At 30.7% G+C, this 19592-nt stretch overlaps 1 protein-coding gene across 12 annotated transcripts in view; it reads left to right on the forward strand.

Moving 5' to 3' along the window:
• Positions 1-19592, forward strand: part of LOC115210389 (bone morphogenetic protein 1) — a 2987986-nt gene that overhangs the window by 2478718 nt on the left and 489676 nt on the right. The gene's annotated exons all lie outside the window — the stretch shown is intronic.

Here is a 19592-nt window from a genome sequence, read left to right on the forward strand (position 1 = left end):
TATTATTCAGGAATTAATGCTATTAAGAAACTACTTATCAATTTACCAAATAAAAATCTTTCTTACAAATCTATGTAAAATATCAGAATGGACACATTTATATATGAATTTTAGTAACTGAAAAAAAGAAAATGATAATTAGTTGAAAAAAGTTTCATAAATATAGAAAAATGTTAACCTTTTTAAAAGTTTTGATATTTTATTTTATTGTTGGTTTATTATTATTTTATTTAAAGAAACATAGTCTATTTTTTTAAAATTACAGTTCCATTATTTTCACTCTGATTTTTTGAATTTAGAAATTCTGATAAGATGTTACATATTGCAAAAAACGAGAGAAAAAAAAATTGATATTATTTACTACTCCATACTTAGTAAAATGAATCATTACTGGAGAAGTGAAAATTGAGTGGACTATTAATCACAGCTTGTGGTTTATTTACTCCATATTTTTTTTAATATATACTCTAATTACATTTGGGTGTTATATGTGTTTGTAGTAATGTGTGTATGTGTGTGTATGTATGTGTGTATGTATGTGTGTGTATATACATATATATATATATATATATATATATGTATATATATATGTATATATATATTATATATATATATATTATGTATATATATATATATATGTATATATATAATATATATATATATATATGTATATATATATATATATATATATATATATATATATGTATATATATATTATATATATATATATATATGTATATATGTATATATGTATATATATATATTATATGTATATATATATATAATATATATATATATATATTATATATATATATATATATATATATATATATATATATATACACACATGTACATGCATATATATTGACACACACATATGTATACATACATAGACAGATACATGCATTCATTTGTAATAAGAACTGAATTCCAAAATATTACTATAACTGGTGTGGTTTTAGTCTCCCTACCCCATATTTTTCCATGTCCCTATCCCATATTTGAGATGAACATTGAAATGGAATTAATAGTCCAAGCAACTTTTTTTGCTGCTCTAAATATTATTTTCATGTTTCTAAGTTACAAATTTGCTTTACATTTAGCCAGTTCAGTGTCATTTTCTCCAGTATTTAGCCATGTTCTGAGTTCATATCCCATCAGGGTTGATTTTTCTCTTCTCATTTCCAGAGTTGAGAAAATACATATATATATTGTTTAAAGGTCAGTCCAAGCAACTATAATTGTCCCTACAAATTTTTGCTTTTTGCCAAAGTGAAAAATATTTTAGCCTTTGTTTAAGCATATTGCCAAATATTTGGTCATTTGCATTTTTGTATCGAACCTCCAAATGTTATCTTTACATTTACTAGGTTTTCTTTTAACTACAATTTAACCTATGTGTTAATGCACTTATCAGCCAAAATTAAAATGTGTCAACTGCCCCAACTATTAAATCCTTAGAACCTGGAACAGTTAAAATCCTTAGAACCAAAATATTAACCAGCCACAGAGAAACAAATTGTCATCTTTTTGTTGATGAAAATCTTGCAGCTAATATTGTTAGGAATTTTAAGCAAACTCGTTCTCACAATTTTTAAGCCAAAACCACAAGGGAGAGATCAATCGTAAGCTTCAGAACAAAAAAAAAAAAAAAAACCCTTACAAGACTGAAATGTCTCCCAGCATAAAATATTACAATAACATTTGGAATAGTACATCTTACATCAAAAAGATATTGTACTTCTTCAAAAGACATGTCATCTGCCTGTTTGATAAACCTATTATTTGAAACTGACTCTCTTGGAAGTCTGTTATGTTGTATCTGCTTTATACTACTTGCACCATTCCTGCAATGGCTACTGCTCTCATCTACTTATTTTTGCACCAACAAAGAAGCATCTATATTGCTATTCTGCTTGCAAGAATTAGCAGCCAAATCTTCAAATGAGACTACATTGTCCTAAAAAAAAGAACACATTTGATTATCTACTCTTAGATATACTATATCTAAGTATTAGATAGTAAGGTCAAAGTTGGTATGCCTTTGATCATAGGTTTACTCTGGGTTATCATTGGCTAAGCAACAAGTTATATCTTTTCTTCACATAATTTGATTCAGTTTCAGCTAATAACCTGATCTTCAGTTTACATTAATAACTGAAGTTGTTAATGTTTAATTAAATTTTAGATATTAAAAATCTAGAATTCTGTCACATTGTCACTATAATTAAATTGCTACTGTCTTTGTTTAAAGAATCTGGGCTAAAACTCACTGATTATATATATTTGTATTTTTTTTATTTATTGGTATGTAGAGATTTTCATTGCTGAAAAGCTAACATACAAACTTTGAAAACTACCTGACATTGAACTGGTTAAAGAAAGTCTGTTTAAATCTCTTCAGTTTGCAAAATATTTGTATGTTAAATATTTGAAACTGTTATGAATAAATTGAAATTACAGGGTCATTTGTTAATGTAATTTTGAAGTTTGAAATGTTTGTGTCAGACAAGCCAATGATATAACCATAAAGTTACTTCTATAATATGAATTTCTTTTTTCCTTTCTCTGTAATAAATCATTGTGTTAATCAGTTATGAGTAAACAATGGTTTTGTATTTTCATAATATATCTGTATTCGTATATCAGAAAATTCCACTGTTCTGTAGATTATCTTGTCAAACTCATTGCTATATACACATAGGTTAAGTTTAAAAAATACCAACATTGTATTCCGAAGTTCAATCTAAAGAAGGAGCCCTTTTTTTTATGGTTGCGGTATTTCTTAGAAACAGCTACTAAATCTCAAATCATATCCTGTCGACTTAAAAAAAAAAACACACTGAAGATTCATTGAATCATATACTCCTTGACTGACAGAGTGCTTATGGCATCAAGAAATAATGGTCCCAGCTGAAACAGTTTTGATCAAAGGACCGCTTGAACAAGGCTGACCTGGAAATAAATGATACAAATATCATTCCTGAAAATAATAATAAATATAAGAAATCATTTATCCTTGAAAATAAAATATTTTTGTTCATACATTATTGTAAGATATTTCTGGAGTCACATCATTATAAATGTTGATCATATTCCAACATTTAAAGAAGTTTTCATTGTCACTGAAATTATTTTTGTAGTTTCTTACACATCATATTACTCTCCTTATAAACTTTTTAATTAATCCTGTCTTTTTTTCCTCTTGTATAATATATGACTGAGTTTTTTAGATAATGTCTATCCTATTCATAATATTAGAGTTGTCAACTTGCTTAGAAAAGTTCTATTGATGTAACCCCTTTTTGTTATTCTGTTCATGAAACGTTGTCAAGTGCTTTTTGTTTAGTTCAGACACTTTTCATTCAGCTGCCATACTTTGAGAGAATGTTGTAAGTAGTCTCCCAAAACTTTCATCCTTGGGGTGCAATGTGTCATCTCGTCTGAAATAGCAGGTCACTGTATATTGTATTACTGATCATATATTGACCAATATGTCAGAGGTGAGGCTCAGCATAAAGCAGTTATAGGTCGTCAGATAGGAATTGACAATTCAGAAGAATGGGTACAGAAGATTTACTATAGCTGTTTTGAGTTCATTGATTTTTTCTCTCTATATGTTCTTTTAAATCTAATATCATATGGAGTTCATTGGGTCTAACTATAAAAAATGGAAGGAAATTCCAGTGCATAAAGAGTATAAGAAATTTTGGAAAACTTTTCAATTATAGAGATGAAAAAAATTCTAGCATAAAAGAGCAAATCCAGATGATGCATTAGAGCTAACAAGTGCTGTATTATAGATATTAAAGTTATATAATGTTATTGTATGGACTGGTGATCATATGATTATGATATTAAATTGTAATATGATCTATGAGGTTATAATTTAGATGCCACCATTGCATACTTTAACTTACAACATATGACTGTACCTCCATACATTTTAGAGAAAATCCTTAATGACTGAACTAAACTACCTCTGGCTTTTAAGCTGATGTCTATTTTAAATTGAATAATTATTATCACTATCATCATTATATGTTTTAGTATCTGTTATTATCATCATTATTGTATACAAATGCTTGAGTTTCTAGCTTGAATTTCATTCCCAGAAATGCAATGATATTCTTTATTGTTAGCTGATGCAAACTATGCATCAACTTTGGGTTGATCTTCATAGTAACTGCTCTAGCTTGGGCAGAGTTTATGAATCTTGTCTGACCTATTTTGCCTCACAATTAGATGAATGAATATGTGTTTTTTGCATTTGACTATTGCTCATTTTTCATGCTAACAAGGATTAGGTGAATACATATTACTAAAGCATTGTTTTACATTTAGAATGCTCTTCTTGTTACTAATTCTTAATTGTTCCACTTATCACTGAAAGTCCCGAGTTTCCAGTTGATTTGTTGACTAGGAAACATCAGCAAGCAAATGTCTGTGGCATAGCTTAGCACAGAATGTAAACCCAAATAGACACATACACAGATACAATATATATATATTTATATATATATATATAATACACATACACACACACACTCATGATGAACTTAGCACAGTTTTTATTTACTGAATTCCTTCACAAAAACATTGGGCTGACAGAGTGTTGTGCAGCTGGATTGAACCTGGAATTATGTGGTTGCAAAGTGGACTTCTTGATTATACAGTCATACCTGCTGCCAAACAGTCATGGTTGCAACAAATACACACACACACACACACACACACACACACACACACACACACACACACACACACACACACACACACACACACACACACATACACACACACGCACATGTTTAGATATAGATTAGATTAATTCCAAGTTGCCTTGCTTGCAATTATTGAAGCCAAGTCTCTGATGGAAGCCTCATTAAGATAAAAAGATTGAGCAGCCCAATAAGTTAAAAAGTAGGCAAAAGAAAAGAAATGAAAATAGTGAGGCTAAGATCTTATAGCTTCAAGGTAGAAGAGCTTTGCAACTGACATATGACATTTAAATCATAGATGATGGTTGATTATATCATTATAGAATGCAGTTGTTATTGTTGCTTAGCTCCAAGTCAACCTTGACTGAAGAGATTTATTATCAAAACTGAAAGGTGTTCCTACTAACAGCAACTGTCTTTCATTCAGATTTTGGTTTATCTAGAATTATATGGTAGGCTGTTTCCTACCATTTTTACAATGGTGTATTGGGATTTGAAGAAAATATGTTTATTTTTAGCAGATTAGTCAAACATTTACAAGTTGTCCTCCTTGGCATGCACAGAATTAAGGGAAAATCCATCAGGTGTGTGTGTATGTGTGTGTGTTTCAAGATTGTGCTTATCTCACAAGTGACATGATCAGAGACCATCTGGTGAAGCTGAAATCATTGGTTCAGCTGCATCTGTGTTGTTAAAATTTTTGTGTGTTTTTAAAATGTTGATAATAGTTCTATATGTTTTATCTATCGATCTATCTATTTATCTATCTGTCTGTCCGTCCGTCCATCTATCTACCTACCTATACACATGCACATACATACACACACACACACACACATACACACACACCATTCTGTAGTTTTAGGTTGAGATTAATATTCAATTGTTGAATGGAGTATCTGATTGGCTGAAATATTTTAGAGACCTTTGTAAGTCAAACAATTATTTTAAAGGATAAAAAAAAAACGTTTATGCTCAGAGAGAGTTCTAGTTTGGTTACAAATATCTCTCTGAAAGCAAAAAAAAATGTAAAGATGAAGAACATTTTAAAATATATTTAATTGATGGAGACAGCCGTTATAAAATATGTATGATGCTGTTGGTGGTTATGAGGTTGATGCTGATGCACATAATAATAATGTCCAAACAACAACAACAATGATAATAATAATAGAGAAATTTGTTGGAGAAATCAGGATTGATATGAAGGTAGAACATGTTCAGAAAACTGCTCTATTGGGGACAGTGAGGATTTTTGAGATTGGTACTGGATGTTAAATATTGTAGAAAGAGACACTGTGTGATCCTTCACAACATTTTGTGGTCTGCTCTTATAGAATTAGCTGGAGCGAGTGAAGAGCTCTAAGAAGTGAAATGGAAATAATAATGAAAATAATTTGGTTGACGTATATTGCAAGAGAATATATTCTGGTACATGTTTTACTACAAACAGACATCAATATATTAGCAATATGTTAATCCCAGCAGACGTTGCATATCTCTAAAATGGATTGGAAAAATTGTCCAAAAACAAAGTTCTGGACATATAGATAACTGAAATGTGAGGAATGAAATGCAAAACCCATAATATAAATATACTGGGAATAATAAAAAGAAACACAAAGCAATATATATCCCATAGGACAGGATTTATGTGTATATATTATAGGAATTAACATAATTGGGAAGTGTGCACATAATAAATAGTATACAATCAAGATAATAAACACATTCACATACGCAAACTGCATACGTTTGAACTACAAGGAAGCCTTGATGTGGTCTTTTGATTTGCTATAAATAACAGCCAAATAAACATCAAATCACACCCTGCCGTGTTAAAAATAGTATGATGCATTGAATAAAGTAGTCCTAGATATAAAATGAAATTTTAAAAAATCAATGGGATGTCCATGATTGGAATGCCTTTGATTGACCTGTGACTAAGTGACAAAAACCACTGCACCAATTCACAAAACAAGATTGCATTTAGTTATGCAATGAGAGCATGCATGAGCATTGAAAACGTAAATAAATAAACTTTTATTGCAATAATTATAATGGTTACTGATTCAGGTACAAACCAACCATTTTGAGGGGTGGGGTTTAGTCAATGCCATGGACCATAGTACATGACTGGTAGTTTATCAACCTTGATAGGATGAAAGGCAAAGTTGACCTTAACAAAATTTGAACTCAGAATGTAAAGAATTGAAAAAAATACCAGAAAGCATTTCCTCCAAACTCTAATGATACTGCCAGTGAATAATAATAATAATAATAATCATAATAATAATAATATGACGGTGATGATGATAGTTATAGAAGGGTTCAAATTGCTAAAGCATAATTTTTGTGGTATTATCATAGAGATATTTTATTGTATAACAGTTTTTAATCATAGAAGCTTCATTAGAGTAAACACATTTTCAAGTTGTTACAAAGTAACATGATGATTCCAGTTTTTTTTTTTTTTTTTTTTTCATATTTCACATTTACAAAGAGTAAGAATACTTCTTATTGGTGTAGAATTATCAGTCAGCTACATGGGTTTTAGCAACAGATACATATACTTTTAATTTGATTTCTCTACATTTTGGTCATACCCAAATTCACAAGTTCCATCAGAGTAGTTTTGGTAGTATATGGATTTGATTATTGGATAGTTGTGGAGATGCTAATGAGATTTTTTCATATAGATTCTCTACAAATTGTCTTTTTTTTATTTGCTTTTATTTCATTTCCAGAAACAGTATTATTTTCTCCTTTATATTTTTACCTTTTTTTTTCTTAGCAAAGAAGCTTGATTAGCTTCCATGTAAATATATAAAAGTAGACTAGCTTTAACTTTTGCCAATATTTGCAGTCTGTCAGCTCAGACTATGACAGTGATATGGTGGGAGCTTATTGTATACATATGAGTTTATGATTTGTAACAGCAGGTTTTTCTCAGTAACCATTTACTCACCCCATTTTTTCTTCACGTGTTTCCTTCAATCAACATCTTATAGTTACTATAAATTTTCAGATTGTTTTTCACTTTTCCTAAGAAAACAATGCTAGTTATTCATACTAGAAACTTGTGCATCAAACAGCAAATATTCTGAGATTATGTAGAGTGTGTTGAATATTTGATTTTATTCAAGTTTCCATTAACTTTCTACAGTTTGAGATTTTGATGTCAGACCATCCTGTTTGGGATTAACATGGTTAAAGACATGGAATTATCCTCCAAAATGTTTGGTATTACTAAGCTTATAGAAAATGTCTGCAGATATAAGGTTCTATACCTTTTGACCTTTATGACAGATTCTTTTTGAGATTTTGTACCTAGTGACTTGTTATGCATTGCTTTTATTATCTATTGCCGTGACTTTACATCCTGTGACTGAACTACTACTACTAGTAGCACTTCAGATTGTTGAAAGTTTGTCACTTTATGAAAACATTTATTTGAAATTCTTCTAGTAGAACATGTTTATACAAATACTAACAAATATCCTTACTATGTATTCTTTTATATAATAATATTTAAATTCACTTTAGATGTTATGACTTTGCATTAATTTTGTTTCATATAATAGAAAAATTTTCCAATGTTTAAGTGTTTAATATTATTATTAATATCATCATTATTATTATTATTATTATCATTATTATTATTATTATTATTATTATTATTATTATTATTATATGTTTGATTTTTGCTTTGTATTTGTACAAGTTGGCTCCTAGTCTCACCCAGAGACCTCAAGAGACAAGTTAGAAGTTCATGTTGGTGTTATGCCTAGAGGGCCGTATATTTGGTTTTGCACATAGTATTGTTTTAAGAAGATATAAGAAAATTACGAGTTTGTTTTCAAATTTTAGATTACATAGACTATTATTATTATTGCCTTTGCACAGCTTCTGACACTGGAGATGCACTACAGTGTCAGCTGTTCACTGCCAGTGAACTAAGGTAACACCCCTTATTTTTGGAGCACCTTCCGGGGTATTCGAGCAGTTCAAGGCAGTGCTGTTTTCTGCAAGTGCTCAACCTTTATTGCAGTCTTTATTTGTTCCATTACTTCTCAAGATTTTTACTCACAGTTCCCAAGGCTCCGACAATTATTAGTACTACTACAACCTTTGTCATCAACCACAACTGCTTAACCTCCCAAGCTAACCTGTCATATCTGTTGACTTTTCTTTCTTCCTTATTACATACATTGTTGTCAGCTGGGCATGCTATATCTATGAACCAGCATAGTTTGCTTTCTATTATTATAATTATAATTATTATTATTATTATTATCATTATTTCACTTCTCAGAGCTCTTTATTTCACTTGCTCTGACTAATTCTGTAAGAGTGTACTACAACCTGCCGTCAAGGGTCTCATAAAGTGTCTTTCTACTATCTACAATATTTAACATCCCAGTATCAATCTCAAAATCCTTACTATCTTCAGTAAAGCAGTTTTATGAGCATGTTCTGCCCTCATGTTAACCATAATTTCTACAACAAATTTCTTAAACCTGTTTGTTAATGCTCTCAGTGCCCCTACAACTACTGAGATAATGGTTACTTTCTTTATTGCCCACATTCATGTAGTCTCATCTTTTAGTGGCTTGTACTTCTCAATCTTTTCCTATTCCTTATCATCCACTTGTACATCCCCAGATATAGTAATATCTGTTGTCTTGGTTTCCTTCATCATTTTTATCAACTACAGCAATGTCTGGTCTCTGAGCATCAGTCACTGAATCAAACTGAATTGTAAAACCCTACAAGATTTATGCTCTACCATTTCAATGTCCTTTCAAGACCTTTCTTCTCATACAATCTCCAATGTTATCATGCCTCCTCTTGTATTCTTTTTGAACTAATCTATTATACTCACTCACATTATGTGAGATTCTTTTATTTTTGACGCTACGATCCTACAAAGGAGTGATTCACTACTCTTATCTATTTGGTTCTTGGTGTAATTAGTTCTCAGAGCTTGTTCCTGAGCATTGCATATTAACATTTCAGTGCATCCTTTCCATATCACTTTTTCTTTGCAACCTCCAGGTGTTGGTCTAGTCTTACCTTTCCATTTCTCAGAGGTATTGCCCTTGCATTGCTTTGATTTTCCAGTTGTTCAATCATTGTTCTCTGTCTTGCTTCTGAAGTTCTTTTCACTCGATGTTGTGCTGCTATTTCTAACAGCAGCAACCAAAGATTCAATCTGGCTGTTTAACACATCATCCCAGACTGTTTTCCTCATTGACAACGGATTTTGCATCCTATGAGATCTCTTCTTTTTTTCTAAACACATACAGTCTATCAACATCACTTTTAGGGTGCAGTTCCTTGTTTCTTGTCATTATTGTCCATCTAACAATACCTGTGCAGCATCACATTAAGGAGACAGCCCATGTATTCATTATACTGGCTTTGTTTTTACCATTGAGTTTATTCTCTATAATTAATTTGGTTCTTCTGAGATATTCTCACCTAAAGCTTTCTTTCATCTCACTCTTCCTTATTATTATTGAGTGAGAGAGCAATGCATGACATCAGAGTAACACTGGGCTACACATATACAAAACCTAATATATCTCTCATGATTATCCATCTGATAAGTGTAGATCAGGCAAATGCATCACAACCATATGAGCACAACACGACCTTATATCATGATAAACTTCATATGACCTTGCAGGTAGTGCCCAGTTAGAATTGCCTTCAGGTTGAGTAGTGCATCATGCTCAAAAGGTCCCTTAATGAGGGTTTTTTAGGAATGATGAACAAAGCACCCAAGTTTCCAGAGGTGAATTATTCAAACCCTGCATGATGCTCCCCAACTACTTCTGCATGTGATCAGAAATGCACATATTGTCAGCCACTAAGGATATGATCAACTGGTTTAGGTCAAACAACTGACATGCAAATGTGTGGTACTGAGCAGAATATTTGCTGTAGCCTGTCTTTTTGTACTAAGACAAATCATGTCCATGATAACACTGCCAATCAGTTAAGATTGCCTAGTACTGCATCAGGGCATTATTATTATTATTGAGGCAGTTAGTTGCTCAAATCACTGGCAAGTTGGACAAAATCCTAAGTGACATTATTACTGGCTCCTTTATGTTTGGGGTTCAAATGCCACCAAAATCAACTGATCCTTTCTTCCTTTTGTACTTGATATAATAAATACCTGTTGAACATTGGAGCTGATGTAATCATCTTAACCACTTCCTTATGCCAACATTGGCTATCACCATTATTGTTATTATTTTGAGTTTTACCAACTTTAGTATAGATATAAACTGAAAGGTGTCTCTATTTTCTGATATTTTTATATCTTCTTGTTTCCATCTTTAGTAATATATTATAAAGTAATTGCTCTTGCTCTGTTGTTTACAGGGTTTGTTTTTCTATGCATTTTTATCTTTACATTAACACTACATGGTTAATATATTGCAGAAGAAAAGAGACATCTTGTTGAAGATATTTGAGAGTTTTAATTCATATTTATGACAAGAAAGGATATTCTGGAATGTTAAAAATAAAACAGCCAGAAGATTATCCCTATTTGCTCCTCTAAGAAAAATTCACAATTTTAAAGCCAAAATTTCTTTTTTTGCTCACCTAAACCAAAACATTTTAAAAATATATTGTTGAAAAATCAATAATTATATAAGTCAGCTAAGTGAATTAAATAAAATGTTAGACATTTTTTTACATGCTTTAACTACACGATTTTTATTCCATAGTTTTGCAATTTTATAAGCTAAACCTATGTTTAAGAGTATATACGCCCATGTAAACAAATATGAACATTAAAATATTCAAATTATACCATATAATCATAGCACTGACATAGGTTGAGTTAAAACTCTTCATATTAAATCTTGTTGCTATACAAGATTCATTATAGACCTATTATTACTTTTAGAAAATTGTTTTCTCAATTTTGATTCAGCAAATAGCTTCACTTTTTCATTTTATTTTTTGATGCATTTGACAAATAAAAACTCTTTGCTGCTTCATACAGTCTATTCAGATTAGCTTGTTGTTCTACAGCCCCTACTTAAGGACATAAAACATCAATAAAGCAATAAGCCAGGTACATAAAATGTTCTCCTCTCACTATAGAAAGGATTTCATCTTGTTTTGTGTGTAGACTTTCTAATATGTTTGTTTCTTTCAATAGAATATTAACTTTTTGAATGTCTCTATTCAGTTGGAAAGTAAATTCAAAAAGTAGTAAAGAAATTTTCCAAGTACATCTGATATAATTAAAGTTTTCCTTTTTTTTTTTCTATTCTTTAAAATGTTCACCTGTTCTAGTGATTGCCACTTTATGCTTTGAAAAGTTGCATTTGTATTTCAGATTAGAATCAAGACTAACAGGTGTTAAATCAAATCACAACCAGCAAGGCAATAACCCTGCATGCGAAAACCATTGTTCCTGATTTTCCTTTTACTTTTAAATGAAAAACCTCACCAACCAGCACCATGTATTTTTTTTTTCTTTTTTCCATTCCATTTTGATGTATGTTGATTCAGTCTGCTTGGTGTTCTTTCTTCAAACCCTCTTCGATTTATATGTTCACAACCAATAGCAAACATTGTTTTCACCCTTTTTCAAATATTAACTTCTTGAAAAATTTTCAAACCCACTATCAAGAATTTTAGCTTCCATTAATAAATTGAGGGAACAAAACTTAGAAAAAAGTTTATGAAAGATTTATTTGTTATTTTTTTTTTCTAAATTGGAATCCAGTTCAGAATACCAGTTTTTCCATCAATTTAAATACATGCTTCTTTAAGCTCTGATTATTATGGTTGCAATTCTTATTAAGTTAGCTAAATTTTAGATTACAGTTCACAAGTTCTGTGCTAAATGTTGACTCTTATCAACTAATCAAAAACAAATTAACTTAAAACTAACATTTTAATTCAGTTGGATATGAAAGAACAAATAACTGGATAACTGTTGGGCTCTGCAGAAAAACCAATTAATTGTTATACACATGTGTTGCTCATGAAGTTCTGTAACAGGTGACAAACATTTACTTGTAATTTCATAAACATATTAGAAATAAATCTTTTTGCATTAGGTATGTAGTTAGTGAGAGCCTGATAATTACAGTATGATTGTGTATCTCATGCAACGAAGTCATAGTTATGAAAGGTGTAAATATTAATTTTACTAAAATTCTAAATAATTCGACATCATTGCAGGTGATAAACTCCTAATTTAATAACATAAACAGAAATGTTTTCTACAGTAAGGCCAGTGTTATATTGGTTACTTTTTTTCTAAATTTAATTGAATCCCTATCATACAATTTGCACAGAGATATCTTGAATCCAGGTTTTTTGGCAAATTGAACTTAAAGTGATCCTTATTTTAATAACAAAAATAGATTTAAATTACATGAAATTTAGAAATTATATATATATATATTCATATATATATTCATATTCTGGAGACAAAGAAATAATTAACACCTGACACCATAAAATTCTAGCTTCTCTAATAGATAGCTGAAAGAAGAGATTATTTAACCTTGTTCTATATGCCCAGTATACCCAAAGTATATCATATAATTCAGAGGTTGTATTCTGTTTCTTTTTCTGTTTTAACTATTTATTCTTTTATTCTTTTACTTGTTACACTCATTTGACTTCGGCCATGATGGAGCACTGCCTTTAGTCGAACGGGACTTGTTCTTTGTAAGCCTAGTACTTATTCTGTCAGACTCTTTTACTGGACCACTAAGTTACAGGGACTGAAACACATTGATATCTGCCATCAAGCAATGATGGGGAGAGACAAACACAGACACACAGACACACACACACACATATGTATACATACATATATATATATATATATATATACGACAGGCTTCTTTCAGTTTTTATCTACCAAATCCACTCTCAAGTCTTTGCTCAACCTGAAGCTATAGCAGAGGACACTTGCCCAAGGTGCCATGCAGTGGGACTGAACCAGGAACCATGTGGTTGTGAAGCAAGCTTTTTACCTCACAGCCACGCCTGCTACTTTTTAAAAAAACCCTGCTACTCTGCTTCATTATCCTAGTCAGTCATACATCTGTGCATCATGACATCTATGATAAACAGAGCATGAAATATTCAAAGATGTTAAAATGAGCACCCAGAATAACACATTAGTTCTTTGATTTCCAGTTTATTAAACTAAAGCATGTAGAATAATATGAATGATTATTGAAAGCAATGCACTGATCTTAGCAAAGTGTGACATTACAGTTTAACGTGATGCTGATACTAACTACTAATTTCTCATCTCCACAACATTTTTTTTCTTGCAAAATAATCAATTACATTCTACTACCATTACTATTACCATGAGTAATATCTTCTATTCTTCACCACCATCTTCATCATAGCCGTGATCATAATCACCGCCATCAACTTCAGTGTCATATCCATTTCTGTATCAACCTTTTTTACCATTACAGTTGTTATCTCATTCATCATCTCTATTGTTATCATCAGCACAATTATCAGTGATCTAACAGTACAGTTGGCTACACAGATAAGCTGTTGATTTTTTTTTCCTTTCCCCATTTATTGTGCACTAAGTTTTGCTTGAATAAAGAAGCCTTCCTCTATTTCATTTTATTCACTTTTGAAATTCTCACATCCAATTTCTCCAAAGTTTTCTTCAGTTATTTTCTTCCATATAATTTTTCTACCCTATTTTGTAATATCCATTTAACTATTTCCACACTCAAATTTCACCTGTCTCAAGTAACCGAATATTAATAGCTTTCCCTGCAACAACTTGTACTTTTCACATCAAATTAGTGATCACATTTTAAACTGGTTTTGATTTAACCTGTTATAAATTTTTGCAGAATAAAATAAGTCTAAATTAAGAAATTTCATCACATAAATATAATATCAAAATTTGTTTCAATTGCAAATAAATGATATGATTCATGCCCATATGTTAATATTTTTTTTGATTATTAAAGAGTTGTACATTATTATTTGCTAATAGTAACTCAAATAAAAGATTCTATGATATGGAGTAAAAATGCTTAGAGTGTATGTGTGTGTGTGTACGTGCGTGCATGCATGTTCATGTCTGTGTTTGCCCCACCACAACCGCTTGATGACTGGTGTTAGCATGTTTATGTCTTCCCATAACTTAGCAGTTCAGCAAAAAAGACCTTTAGAATAAGTGCCTGACTTAATAAAAATAATAAGATCTGTGGTTGATTTTTTTGAAACTAAAGTTTCTGAAGGCAGTGTCCCAGCATGGCTGCAGTCAAATGACTGAAACAAGTAAAAGAAAAGATAAATAAAGATAAAAATAAAATAATGTAAAGATGATTAAATTATATGAATTTAAAAAAGGGAGCATAATTAAAGTAGTATGGAAATTTGTAAGAAGTTTTAAAGAGTTGCAAAAGATATAGTGAATAGGGAAATAATAAGTAAATCAGGAATGGTTAAATAGAGTGCGGTATTGATCTGTACTGTTGTTCAGTAAGATAATAACATGAAGTGAGTGTAATATAACTAGTTAGATATTGATCCATTTTATCAGGTATCTGTGGGATATTTCTGTTTTCTTAGAATGTACTTATTAAAATGGCAGCATCTAGTAAAACTCCTGATTTTGCATTTAGATAATTTATAAATTTGTTCAAATTTTTTAATAAGTGACTCATTTCAATTACATATAGTTCACATCCTTTAGTTCACTTTTTATGTGGTCTACATTATTTGAACATCTTTCACTAGATATCAAACTCAGTGGCGTGTTCTTTCAAATCCCAAATGTAAGTGGATAATTTTGCTGTATTTCTCTTTTCTGTATATAAAAGGAAGTAATCACACACTATATTAAGGATTTACTTTTTCATAGTTTTATGTTTCAAGCTAAATAGTGCATTCTTCAAAGGGATGTGACTCAAGGGATAACCCTTAATTGATCCATCTATTTAACATAATACTTAGACATAGAAAAAATAATAAACCCTAATGTGTATGCATACACACACACAAATTTATATATGGCATATAAAGCTTGCTTACAATAATTACAAAGACATTTTGGACTTTCCTGCCATGAAATATAATTTTCTTTTCATAACATCTTGTTTACTAAGGTCCTGCAGTTACCGAGCAGGAAGTACCTTGGAATGTGTTTCTGTATTCAAAGACTTATAGTGTATTTATTGTAGGCAGACTATTGTAAAAATTGGCATTATTACAAAAAAGACATAATTTTCTTAATGTAAATAGTTATTTGTACTAACATTAATGTTGTGCAAAGTGTAATTACTAATTACATATTATTAGCTAAAGAAGCAGATGCACTCAAAAACGGTGAATGTTAGTATTAAATTAAGTGCAGTTAGTAACAGACATGGATATTAAAACTTCACAAAACTACGCAAATGTTTTTACCTTAACCATTTTGCAGTTTTTTTTATTCTAAAGCTTACAGAGGCAACATATGCAAGAATGCACAAAAGTTTTGATAGGAAAGAACTCAAAAACCATATCACAGAAATACTGAATCAAGTGCATTGCTTTTAAAAGTAGATATTACAGAACATATACTCTTTACACTTTTACTTGTTTCAGTCATATGACTGCGGCCATGCTGGAGCACCACCTTTAGTCGAGCAAATCGACCCCAGGACTTATTCTTTGTAAGCCTAGTACTTAGTCTAACAATCTCTTTTGCCAAACCGTTAAGTTACGGGGATGCAAACACACCATCATTGGTTGTCAAGCGATTTTGGGGGAACAAACACACACACACACACACACACACACACATATACATATATATACATATATACGATGGGCTTCTTTCAGTTTCCGTCTACCAAATCCACTCACAAGGCTTTCGTCGGCCCGAAGCTATAGTAGAAGACACTTGTCCAAGGTGCCATGCAGTGGGAATGAACCCGGAACCATGTGGTAGGTAAGCAAGCTACTTACCACACAGCCACTCCTGCGCCTATATATAAATGATAGTGGAAAAGTATAACATTTAATCCCTTAAATTTGAAAATTCCTAATTTATTTTAAAACAAATATAAATAAGAGTAGTTCAGTCAGGTGGCATAGGATTGAGAGATACATGTGCTGTCAGACAGACATGTGATATTGTGAGTCAAACAAAATCTATCCATGATTTAAGTATCAAATGCATAATGAATTAGTTTGGTATCAGTAGATTAGTAAATTTATAATAATACATTTAAAAGGGAATATAGAAGTTAACTTCAAACAGTTACAACCTGAGGAAGTAAAAAATAGATTACAAGCTTTCTTATATTAAAATTGTCAATGGAAGAAATACAAAATACCGTATACATATTTATATATATGTATGTATTCATATCTCTCTCTCTCTCTCTCTATCTATCTATATGTTTATGTATGTACGTATGTGCTTGTGTGCATATACATCATTATATATATGTGTATATATATATATATATGCGTATATATATATGTGTGTGTATGTATATATATGTGTGTGTATATATTTATATGTCTTTGCTGTGAGAATGTGTACTAGTATATGTGTAGATATATATGCATATGTCTATGACTATATATTCCCACCTATGTATGTATGTATTTGAATATATATTTGTGTGTTTGTATGTATATGTATATATTTATGTGTGTGTGTGTATATATATATATATATATATATTTATATATATATGAACAATTGAAGCATGGAAGGTGTTTATAAGCCATTTTAAAAACACACAAAAACCGTTATTCACTTCAACATCTAAATTTAATTTGTCAGAATATTTTCATCACTTTGTAACCACGACCTGCTCACTGAAAAAATTCTGTGCTTAAATGGCTTATAAACACCTTCCATGCTGCAATTGTTTTTGTTTCAGCACACGGTCTCAGAACAGGTCACTTACTATGCAAGTACATCTCCATAATATATATATATATATATATATATATATATATTATATATATATATATATATATATATATTTATATGTATATATATTTATGTGTATGTATACATTTGTGATTTTTCTATGTATATAATGTTTATATTTGCACATCGAATATCTGAGCGTGTGTATGTGTGTGAATATGAATATAAATACGTTACATTTTATAGGACTTTCTATTTCTGTTAACATGTCTGTTTGATGAGTTTGTTATATATATCCTTCCTGATGAGATTGATGCATTGCTGACCATAATTTATCCTGTCGGACATTTTTCTAGTTCATCCATAGAAGCATATGTAGAAGTATTCTAGATATAAATGGTTTAAGATTCCGAGCATTTGTCTCCTTATACAATTTTCCTATTTTCTACTAAATATGACTTACTATCCTGGAATTAAATCCTGGGACATTTAAGCAACATTTATGTTTTCTTGAAATAAATGGTGATTGTAGAACACCCCATGCACATGCATGTTCACACACACATGCACACATACACACACATACAGTATCAAACATCAGATGAAATGGATGTGTGTGTGAAAGAGAGAGAAGGGATGTGTTGTCATGTATATGTGCATACATAAGTAAATATGCATACAACTTTTTGTATGTGTGTGTGAGAGAGAGTAAATGCCTCTTACACATCACTCTCTCTCTTTCTTTCTCTCTCACACATATATGTGTGCACAGATGCATACAAAAAAGATGTATGCATATATATTAATGTATGTACATATACATGACAACACACTCCTTAACTGACTAACACTCTCTCTCTCACAAATACACAGACATAAATGTATACAAACGTACATACAAAAACACGTGTGCATATGTGACTGACCTGTATGTGTGTGTGAGAGGGAGAGTGGGGGAGAGAGAACATTCCAAATAATGAATGAAATAAACATGAAATGAAAAAATCGTATAATAAAAGCTTGTTAAAAAATATCTTGAATCAAATATTTAAATTTGTGAACTTAATAAATATTTCTTTCAGTAATTTATCGTAGTTGTTTGCAAATAATGAATTAAAACTTGAAATGAAAGCATTAAAATAGAGTGTGAAAGAATTTGCAAATGAAAACGGAAAATTTTGCTGTTGATATATCAGTACTGGAAGTTGACATTGAGAAACCTTTTTATAGAAGTGAATTGTATATAGAAAGCAATATTATTTATTTTTAATAAAAAAGATATACTGAAGATCATATAATGTACCCAAGATCAAATTATTCATGCATCCCAAGTATGGAAGCAATTTGCGCAGCCATTTTCACATGTAAAGTGAATATACACACAGGTGTATTTTATATAAGAAGATGCATATGTATATAGGTGTATATATCTAAGTATACATAGATAAATGGGTGCGTGTGTGTTTTTGTGTGTGTATATATATGTTTGCATATGTGTGGGTGTATATTTCAGTGAGCTCACAACAGTGTTCCCAAAACTTGGATTGTATTACTTGCTGACTAAAATAGTATATTTCACAAATAATGGATTTGTTATACCCTGAAAGAAGATGGCCACACATTGAACAGGAAGAAATGAATAACAAACCTGCATTTACTTATCATGACTAAAACTTCGTAAACAATAGCCATCTTCCTTGCTTTTGTGTGATTTACATTTGTGATTCTGAAGACATGAAAATATATATTTTGCATTTTGAATAAATGAATATATCATATTTTCTGTGTTAGTATCTGTGTTTGCTTGTGTGCTTGTATGCACATTTGCATTTACACACACACACACACGTGTGTGTGTGCATGAGAGCTCATGCATGTATGTAGGCATATGTATCTCTCTCTCTCTCTCTCTCTCTCTCTCTATCTATCTATCTATCTATCTATCTGTCTATTTCCTT

Source organism: Octopus sinensis, linkage group LG4 (assembly GCF_006345805.1).
Source record: "Octopus sinensis linkage group LG4, ASM634580v1, whole genome shotgun sequence".
Taxonomy (NCBI): domain Eukaryota; kingdom Metazoa; phylum Mollusca; class Cephalopoda; order Octopoda; family Octopodidae; genus Octopus; species Octopus sinensis.